Below are 11,253 nucleotides of genomic sequence, written 5' to 3' on the forward strand. Positions count from 1 at the left end.
CGACCTTAACGGTCCTATACTAATCTGCTGCCACGTTTCTCATAAGAACTTCTAGCGATGCCATCTGTTACTTGGACAGTTACGAAACCGTCTTCGAATTCAAATCTTCCCGCCTGAGTCTGTCTTCGATGCGTGGCAGTGTATTAAACAAACACTACGAAAAAAACACGCTAAGTAGTAATACTTGAATATATTTACAAATTTGTCTAAGTCCCCGAAGACACATACTTTTCACTAGCTTTCAGTATTCATTATCTTCATAGTGAACTTAGAAATCTTTACTCTCGAAGCATGACCATCAGTAGTCATTCTTTTATTTTTAAGGGATGGCCATCAGTAACCATCTTTCCTTCGATTTTCTACTTTTTCGAAGGATAAATAATATAAAACGAAATCTTCAGCTAACACACACTAATTAAAAACTTATTCCCCCTAATTAAATCCAATAATCATTAGTCGCAAGTAACCTTTAGATAACAACACCCTTATATGCAAGCGTAACAAAATAGTCCCCGTTGAGAAAAAAACGGGTGTGAAGGGTGCTAATATCTTCCCCTTGCATAATCGACTCCCAAAATCAAATTTGGTTTTGACTACCATTTTCTTTCACTTTTAGGGGTTTTCTCGATATTTTCCCTCTTCTTTAGAATAAATAAAGTTTGATGGTGACTTTGTATATTTTTCACGGTGCGACAATAGTGGTTTTGAGTCATATTTTCTGTAAGCAGATAGGCTACTTGAAAGGGTTTGTCTAGCGGCATCTAAGATCAGTTTTGTATTGTACAAAAGACATTTATAAAAGTTGTGGATAATCAACCACTGCTCTAGATCATGATGTGGATATAGCCTCATCATATCTTTATACCTCTCCCAAGCTTCAAAAAGCGACTCACCTTTTTTTTTGTCTAAAACCGTTTATTTGGCTCTTTAGCATAATTGTTTTACTTGGTGGAAAGTAGCGGGCTAAGAATTCCTTTTTCATTATATTCCAATGTGGTGATGGGATTTTATGGCAGGGACAGTAGCCAGGCTCTGGTTTTGTCCCTAAGGGAAAATGGGAAAAGACGTAGTTGAATGGCTTCTGGATTTACGCCATTGCTTTTCAACGTGTCGGCGTACTGCACAAACACAGACAGATGTAGGTTATGGTCCTTTGTTGGGTTACATGAGAACTAGTTATGTTGCACGACTTGCACAGAGAAGGTTTCAGTTCGAAATTGTTTTCCTTAATGGTAGGGGAAATGCTCAAGTGCGGCTCGTCTTGGGATGGGATGGTATAATCCTTAAGAGGACAATTATCGTTTGTAAACTTGAGGGCGAATTGGACTCGGAATTATTGGATACGACGTCTCAAATGAAGAAAATGCTCGACCTCGTCTATAGGTTGTTGTAGCTCGTCCTCGAAAGTGCGGGTACTTGGCATACAATCAACGAAAGGTGAAAATAACAAAAAGTGCCTTAGTCTATACGACGCAACAACGGAGTTACAATATTGACAAAATTGGTCCCCATCAACGGCGCTAAAAACTTGATAGCTCTGCAAGTGCACAAAAATATCATGGTAATATAAAAAATGTTGAATCCACATAGGCCAATAATCAAACGTATCGTTATCTATTGCTACTATGTAAATCTAAGGCTATGCGTATTGGTTTGAATGCAAAAGAACTAAATTAAACTAGTTTAGATAATTAATATGAAGACGGCGACCAGAATGTGATTTTCGGGTGCCATTGGGACTCCTATAAAATTCAGCACCTAAATTTAGTTTAAAAGATATTTTTCAGCAGAAATTTCAATTTAAAAATACTACTTACTTTCGTTCAGTCAGTACTGAATTTCAAAACCATAACTGCATGCTTTTGCGCATTACAGTCACAATTTCGAAATTCCTTTTTGAAAACTAATAATTTCTAATTAATAAATAAAGTGCTTTCGTTGTTTTTATAAATTAAAAATCTGAATTTTAATGGTCCAGTACCGCTTTCACACTTTCGTAGGGGTGCTCGCGGTGCGGTTTGGGCGGTTTTGACGAAAAAAATCATCCGAACTGCAAGAGAAAAAATAGTGCGGTTTGGTTTGGTTCGGTTGACTTTTAAAAAAAATCCGAACCAAACCAAACTAATGCGGTTTGGTTCGGTTCGGTTGGTTCGGTTTTTTACAAATATGTTATTGAGCCATACATACACATACATATAAGACAACATAATTTTATATTTAGACATTCATACACTAACAAATAACAACAAAACTCGTCATATTTTGACAACAATTTTCCATATAATATGTAAAAATTAAATTAGACAAAAGTGGAATATTAAACATAAAATAATAACATAAAACAATATAAAATTATTATAATGAAACAAAAAAATAGAAGAGACGAAAGATTAGTGAAGGTGAAAAAGAAAAAGAAAAAGTGTTGAGAGATTAGAGAAGAAGATGTGCGATAAAAATGAAACTGAAATACGGAACATTTACATAAAAATGAGAAGGTTAAAAAGAAAGAATATAGGAGAGTAAAGATTATAGAAGAAGAGGGAAGATGTATGTGGCAAAGAATGTGAAATAATGTTATTAGAGATTTGAGAAGATCGGGACTGAAATTATATGTGTAAGGATGAGAAAATTGTTCGTATTCATAAGGCTAATGTATAATAGGTTTAATTTTGGGTTGGATGTGAGTTAAGTAAAATTTAGGTTGTAACATAATGCGGTTTGATTCGGTTTGGTTCGATTTACAAAATACAAACCGCAAACCGAACCGAACCGTGCGGTTTTGTTAAAAATCCGAACTAAATGCGGTTTTTTGCAGTTTCGGTTTGGTTTGGTTTGGTTTGCGGTTTTCTATTGGGTTGGTTTGGTTTTGAGCACCCCTACACTTTCGTACTGAAACCGGTATCACTGTATTTTCGCTTTCGCGGTAAAATTTAGGCTTTTAGAAATAAAATCCAGAACCATAAAATTATTTTAATATTAAAAAACCGATGCAATTACTTTTACCAAGTCTCGTTAGTACGATGGTTCTCACATTTCGGGCTCTAAAAGATTAGTTGGACATTGAAGTTATATAAAAGTTATTGTTGGTTATTTGTATATAAGACATACTTAATTTAATATTATTAAAAGTAAGCACATGCAAGTAGTACTAATGAATTAAAGAAAACAATAAAATAAACTAGTAAAGAAGTAAAACAATACGTGCTAAACAAAAGTAGACTCTAGATCGGGTAATGAAAAATGGTTGAATAAAATTTTGACAATCTGATGCCGGCAAGATTAACGATCCAAATGTATACTGCAAATTTTCAAAATCTAACTCTAGTGTGCACTTATCTCTTAGTGTGAAAAATAAGTGCTTTTACAAAGTGATATTTTTTTGCTTAATAAAACTCTAAAAACTTGGAAGCTAAAATCTGATTCTCAAGGTTCTATTGATAGCCTAGGAATGATGCCTATACTGATGAAATTTGTGGCTTTTGAATTTAAAAGTTATCCGGAAGTGGTAGAAAAATCAGGAAGTGGGGAGGACTGATTTTATTGTAACGTGGTTATTTTTATGCATTTGGGGACTGATCCGCTGTCGCGCACAGATCAAAACGAGTAGTTTTTCAAAAACGTAGTACATCGACAAATTAACTCGGATTATCGCTCTCACAAGGATTCTTTAGTTTACTAACCGAAATCGAAATGGGGGGGGGGGGGGTTGGTTTGGTTTCTGATTAATAAAAAAATGCTTAAACTAAGTGATTTCTAAAAATAAGTTGTTGTAAAAATAAGTGATTATGCGATAAGTCAATCTACCGATTCAGTTCCTACCAATCATCGATTATTATAATTTCACTATCCTAAGCGGATTCCATTCCTGTTCGATTATAACATCAATCAACAAGCGCGACAACATTATTAGAATTACATTTCCCGTTTGCCGAATTAAGCATTCAGTTAAGCATACAGCGGATTAACGATTAATCAACGATAAAACGCAATTAAATTGGAAAACATAAATCAATCGAACCAAACAATCTACTCTAGGAATAATCAGATTAAGCAAATGATAAACACAAAGTAGAATTGAAGGAATTGGAATTATAATGCAAAATTATATTAATCTCATAGTTTAGGAACCTGAATACGGAAGATTAACCAAAAGCGATTAGTTCTCCATAGTCATTCGTACAAGCTTCGATAAAAAATTCATGAATAGTCAAACGTGAATTCTCAATTGTACGGCCAAACCTAGGTACTAGAGAGAACCAAACGGTTTATAGCCCAACTGGGTCAAATACATAACCCAGCCCAATACAAATGACCCAAACTAAATAAAAAACTATTGCTGCAACTTCAAATGCAATTCTGGAAAATATGCATTCTGAATCTGACTTCCACTCCAACACGAGAATTGTAGCTCTTTCTCTTAGCTTTCCGACGATTACTAGAACGCGTCGATCGGATTCCCGGAGCTATAGTTATGATCGTTTCCGTGCAGACTGCTAAAGCTGAAAATAAAGTGCGAAAATTACATAAGCGTAAAAATAATTTTAATTATAAAAACACATTAAAAGGGAAAAATAACCAAACTAAAACATGGAAATGTAAAAGTAAAAACATAGAGAAATGTGCATCAAAATGCACTGATCAGGGACCATGACGCACGTCAGCTAGGTGACGGCCAGAACGTCATAAGTTTTGGGACGATGATAGTTGTCATATGGGTGACAATCAACCCGTCATCCAGCTGGCGCTCATATTCTTCATTTTGTTGTTGTTTTGTTTTGATGCCCTTGGGATTACTTAACCTGAGGTTTTATGCGTAACATTTTCTGGCGATCTTCTGATCTCTCTGGATAACCATTACACACTCATTAGGGAGTGAATGCTTCATACATTAATATAGAGAAGACAAGGCGGCGCCCATTCGGTTAAAGTTTGAATGCCTTATAATCACATTATATGAAGAGGGGGCATTGATAACCAGATACCTAACCTTTATCTCATTAGCTTGATCTTGTTCTCCTTAGGCGCATCAAGGCGAGCTTTCACACATCCTCTCTTTCACACTTTGAAGCATCAAGACTGTCGGGTAATCTAATCATATAGACACTTGTTTGAATTCTTCTTAAAGATGAGGCATGAGATTTATTCCAATTGAGTACCATCATCAGAGGATGTTTACATTGATCATCAAACCCTAACTTATTTGCTTGCATCTTTGACTGCTTACTATGTTCGAGTTCACACTAGTTGTATTATCAATGGCTCTTATTAGTTATCATCATCAAAAGCATATTCATCATCAAAAACATGTTATCGAGAGCTTATTTGATTACTTAACCTGCAAAACATGGTTCCACAATAGAAAGGATCCCGAGCTTTATTTGCACTAGAATTACTCTAAATTTCCATTTGTTTTATGAAAGTATTGAAGTTTTCCATCATCAGCCTGCTGTTATTTTCTTTACAACTATGCTGCATTTTTATTTTGTTGTTGATGTATTGGATCAAAGTCTCCATTTGGAGCATCTTTAATTTCAGAATTATTCATTGCATTATTGGTTTTACTTAACTATTTTTATGATGAATGCATTATATGTTTATAGTGTTTTACCTTTAACCATGTCTAAGTAGATTTCGTGTAGAATCCGAGACATGAGGACTGTCATACCGACATATAGAGCTGTCAATATGGGCTACCCGGCCCTAAACGGGCCGCCCCTAGCGGGCCCTGGGCTTTTCAGGGCTGGGCCAAAAAGGCCCTGTATAATATGGGCTCGAGATTTACTACCCGAGCCCGACCCTAGATGGGCTTTGGGCTACCCTGCCCTAAATGGCTTTTTTATTTAAAAAAATTAAAATAAAAACTCCATAATATTTATTATAAATAAAATTAAAAATTATGTTATTTTAAACATAATACATTTTTAAGTATTATATTATCGCTTATAAATACTATAATGTGTTTCTAAATACAATACATGTCTAAATTGTATAAAATAATACTTGAATATTTATTATAAAAGAAAAACTAATATAATACGATGAAAAAATATTGATTATATTAATGTATAATATTTAAAAGAAAAAGATTGAATAAAATAGAGATAAAATTTAATGAAGTGAGAAAAATCAATATGTTATTTTGGAGTAAGATAATATAAATATTAATATATTTTTTAAAAATTTATAATTATACGGGCCTGATGGGCTACCCACGGCCCATATGGGCTAGCCCTAATGGGTAGCGGGCATTTCAGGGCTGGGCTAAAAAGGCCCTGAAAAATATGGGCTCTAATTTTAAGGCCCAAGCCCTATAAATTTTCGGGCCTGGCGGGCCGGCCCATATGGGCTAGCCCGTTTTGACAGCTCTACCGACATACCTCATGAATTTTTCTATTTTATAATTTCTTCTTTTAAAAAAATAAAGACGTTACAAAAGTAGGAACACAGAGATACTATTTATGCGTCGAAAGGGCATAAATGGTATCCGACTTAGAAATTCAAACGATTGGTTCTAAGATTGTGAAAGTGTTTTTGAATTAACCAAGAGATTACTTTTATTTTGTAAAAGGTATCTAAACTTGCAATTCATGTTGCGAAAGAAGACAGTATGCGGGTTTAGAGTCAGGTGACGGGCTGACGAAAATGAGTGTTACTAGTTTTAATATTCTCTATAAAAAAACATAATTCTCGTTATGATCAATACAATAATTTGTATAAGTGAAGTCAGAGGACAAGAATCATTGTCTTAGCTCTTGCTTTTAATATTAAGAAAATCCAAATATTTTTCTTTTCCCATAAACGAATTAGTTTCCACATAGCCTTAGATATACATAGAAACGATATAGGACGGTACTTGATCATTGGCCTCTGAGGATGATAAATCTTTTTATTACTTTGATATAGTCGTATACTTGCAGCCTATCAGACCACTGCAATCAAAACCCCACACACGAAGCACAAAAAAAAAAGTGGTAACACCACTAAAACACCAATAACATTGACCTCGGACCATACTTTTACCTGAGGGATGGAACATGAGCGGACCTTTGGCCGAGAACGGCCCCAGAGATGTCTGATAAACTTCGAGGGAAGACCTCGTATGCTCACGCGAAGTCTATAGCACTATACTCGGGATCAAACACGTATACATTAAATAGGTAAAAATAATATCGCATCAATTTCATTTCAACTATACTTTACACGCCATGATGTTATAAAAAATAAATAGAGATACTAATTTCTAAAAGAAACGATTTTCCCGTTTTTGAGCATCTAGTCTGGCCAAGTTCTCTCCTCCTCCACATCGGAAGTTCAAATTCATCGTTGTCCATCGCAACCACTATTTTTCAACCAATTCTGAATCCGCAATATAACATATAAACAAAAATATATTAACAATAAATTATTAACTATCTTTATTTTATTTTATAATAACAATTATTGTAAGACTTTTAAATATTACAAGGATGAAGTAATTGTGATAAGTCATACAAAAAAAATTGCAGTGGAATACGTAACTATGAAACCTCAATGTTCACATAAATGATAAAAGTAGTGGACTATTCAGTAGCCACGAAATATCGACGCGAATAGAATTTTCAACTATAAAGAGACTAGCCTACCCTACAAACGATGAAACATGTATCTACATCCAGACTAATACCTCCAAAATTGTCATTTCTGACAAGTCAAAACCCACACTAGCGATGGTACGAGACACGTTGACTTTACACATCAAAGTTGCAACACTAATTTAGGTTCTGAATCTGATAGAAACAAATTTAAGATTTTGTCTCTTATTCCCATGGAGTGGAGTGACTGCATGAAAATAAGATAAGTCCAATGCAGTGTATAAGATTGTTTAAACTCGGGTCCATATGCATCTTGGATCCAAAATAATAATAATCATTCATCTATATAACTATGTGTTATTGAAAGAGACATTATCATTACACTATACTTCTCAAAAACTTTATAAAAAAATAAGATAAAATAAATATTTCTTTGATAATATGTTATTATAATTTCGTATATTCAATAAATCAAAGTAAAATGTATATTTAAGTGTATGTATTATTTTCATTTTATTTTGGAATTTTAACTGTTGTGAAAATTGACGTTTGGTCATGAGTTTAAATCACAACACCAATATTTTTTTACTTTTTACTTATTTTTAAGATATTTTTCACCACACTTAGAATTTCAACAAAGGTAAAAAGTGGAGTCTGATCATGTGTTCGAATATTAACATCAACATATTTTATTTTTTTACTTAGTTTTAAGTCACTTTTCACTACAGTTGGAATTCCAACCGAAGTGAGAAGTGACACCTTCTTTTATTTTTACAAGATATATAATACTCTTAGTTCATTCACTTTTCCCCTTATCGTACTTAGACAAAATTCATCTTCTGCCTCCAAACTTCTTCTGTTTATAAAATACTACTCCTCCACTAAACCAATTTTGAAACATCATTTCTCCCATAAACGAAACTCAAAAACATTTCTTCCAATAATGAGTTTCGAAACTCCATTACCTCTTCTCCAAATTGAAGAAGACATGTAAATCATTGATTCAACTTAGTTGTCATTGTGTCAGGTAAAATGTTCTTGTTTAGCGATTCTATTTATTCATTTTGTTGTTCTTGTTGTTTTTGTTCTTTTTGTCGTTGTTGTTGTTCTTGTTGTTCTTGTCTTAAAAATATTTAAAATTATATATTATGATGAAAGTTATCAACGTAGTCAGGCAAAATATGTGGCAAAATGAAAAAAAAAAAACTGATTGAACTTTCACCACAATTGTTAATTACAACCGGGGCTACATGTAGCGCGCTTTCCAGTTTATTACCACAACCAATAGATCGTGGTTGTAAATAGCCTTCTTACAACAGTACACTATCTTACCACGATTGCTCAACCATGATTATATGGCTTTCACAACTGTGATTATAAGTGTTTTTCATAGTAGTGACATGAGTTAGTCTTCATCTCTCACTTTCTTATTTTTAAAAGGGAATTAAAATACTCTAAAAATCCCCAAATCCACTAAATTACAAAAATTTATTTTTCATCCGAATAAAGTGTTATGACGTGCAATATTTCTCAAATAATAAATAAAACTATAAGTTATGTTGATATTTGCAATGTATTTGTTACTTGAGTAGGTTTTTAGGAGATTGAGAACGTTAAATCACAGGGTTCTGATATCTACAAGCATCATTAAGATAACTTTCGTAGACACCCTAAATGCATACTTACGGACAAACTCTAGAATGTCAATTTTTTTGTTCCATTTTGGTTTTGCATGTATCTATGGCACTACATTTTGTTATTTGTGAACATATCACTAATTACTTCAATTTGAGTGGGTTAAGGTATTGTAATAGAATTGATACAAATTTTCAATGTTTTAAAATATACACAAACATGATTGGTGAACAAGAAAGAAATAGCCACAATAGAGTATCACGACATGTCTCCGTACGTATAGAAAATGGTATTTCGTCAAAGGCCTGACATACATAGTTTTAACTAGGACAAATGTCTGGCACTACTAATGGTTCTAGATATTATTCAAGACTATCATTCCATACTCGAAGTTCTCGATCTCAGGTCAAACATCATACTCGTGCTCATCCCCATGCATGTATTCATGTTGAGGCTCCTGCACCTATCAATGGAGAGGTTCACACACCTATTTGATTTTCTGGGGTCCATCAGACACATCATTGCTTCCAGTCTATTTATACTATGTGACTCCTCACATATGGATCGGAGAAGCTCGTATACTCGATTTTATTTAATTATGGTTTATCTTCTTTATAAGTCAATTATAGATAATTGTTGATTACGTCCAAAAAATATTTTTTTGTAGTTTTGTGAGACACTAAAGTGTATCAACCATGGTATAAATATATCTTGGTTGATGCAACCCGGTGATGCATGGCCTCATGAAATACTAGTAGCGTCAAAGCTAAAAGATGTTGCTAGGACTGGTTTCAACTCCATTGATCATATAAAGTTGTATGCTTTTGTTGTGAGAGGATACTTAGAGGCATCATCCTTTTATGTGCCCATTGGTAATATGAGCATCATTTGGGACGATGTTTCTTGTATTTTACATCTTTTTATTAGAGGTAAATTATTGGATCAATCTTTTATTTAGAGATTCAAAGCACTAGATTTAATGGTTCCACACATAGGAATTAATTCTAGCAAGGACGGACTTGAGATTGCGCGAACGCATGAAGATTATGCACGATTTAAAATTATGAAGACCAAATATGAGCATCACTTGACTACCACTATTACACATTATGGTGATGATGCACTCAAATATTATTAGAAACACTATGCATTTAGGAAAATTTTCTTATACTTGGTGGGCACAACCTTTTTTTATGGACCTTGAGTGGATTCATAACTATGATTGGGAAGTTTCATATTTGGTTTATGCCAAGTCGAATAAAGCAAGTAAGTTCCAGACCAAATAGATAGAAAGAAACAACTATCTCTTTCTAGTGATATACATGTAGCTTATTATTTTTATATTTAGTTTAAATAATTCTTATATAGAACTATTTTTAGTTGTACTATTTTGAGTCATGGTTCCTCTTACATTTTCCTTGTATTGACCTGTGACAAATTTTTATTGACTACAATATGAAGTGTTGCCTCATGCTTGCCTAATCTCTCCATATATGGATTCCATGGATGGTATTTTGGAGGAAGATATATGTTTCACTCCATATGATGTTCATCGTCATACACATCCTTTAGAAGATATTTTCTTGCACTCTGTATGATTGACATGTAGGTCTTAAATAATGTATATTCATTTACCAAAGTGTGGATTAAATCAGTTTGGGTGAGGGCAAATTATCCTTAGGGAGGCCCCAAAGTTTTTGTGCCTCATACATTATATTGTAGAGATGTTTATCAGATGTTTTTTTGACTAACTTGAGTATTTGGTACCATATGATGTATGACATGTACCATATGATAGGTCATGTACCGCTGCATCGATTACATCTAATTGTATTATAGAGTTTCACATTTTTACATGTTTCCAACGTTATAGGAATATCTCCCAAGGTCATCTCATCAGGAGATCCTAGGAGGAACAGGCCAGGGTGGACCATTATGTGGATGTGTTGCCCAGATGCCATTGTACCGTCACTTTACTCGAGGGTACCATCCATTGGAAAAAGAGATTTTCAAGAAAAAACTCCTTTGTGGAAAACATACAAGGAGG

General features: G+C 33.8%; 1 non-coding gene across 1 annotated transcript; it reads left to right on the forward strand.

Moving 5' to 3' along the window:
- Positions 1-826: 826 nt before the first annotated feature.
- On the forward strand, positions 827-934 carry LOC131654421 (small nucleolar RNA R71). The gene has a single exon (XR_009299460.1). It is a non-coding gene; the product is annotated as a small nucleolar RNA R71 (small nucleolar RNA).
- Positions 935-11,253: the final 10,319 nt, after the last annotated feature.

The sequence above is a fragment of the Vicia villosa genome, linkage group LG2, assembly GCF_029867415.1.
Source record: "Vicia villosa cultivar HV-30 ecotype Madison, WI linkage group LG2, Vvil1.0, whole genome shotgun sequence".
Taxonomy (NCBI): Eukaryota; Viridiplantae; Streptophyta; class Magnoliopsida; order Fabales; family Fabaceae; genus Vicia; species Vicia villosa.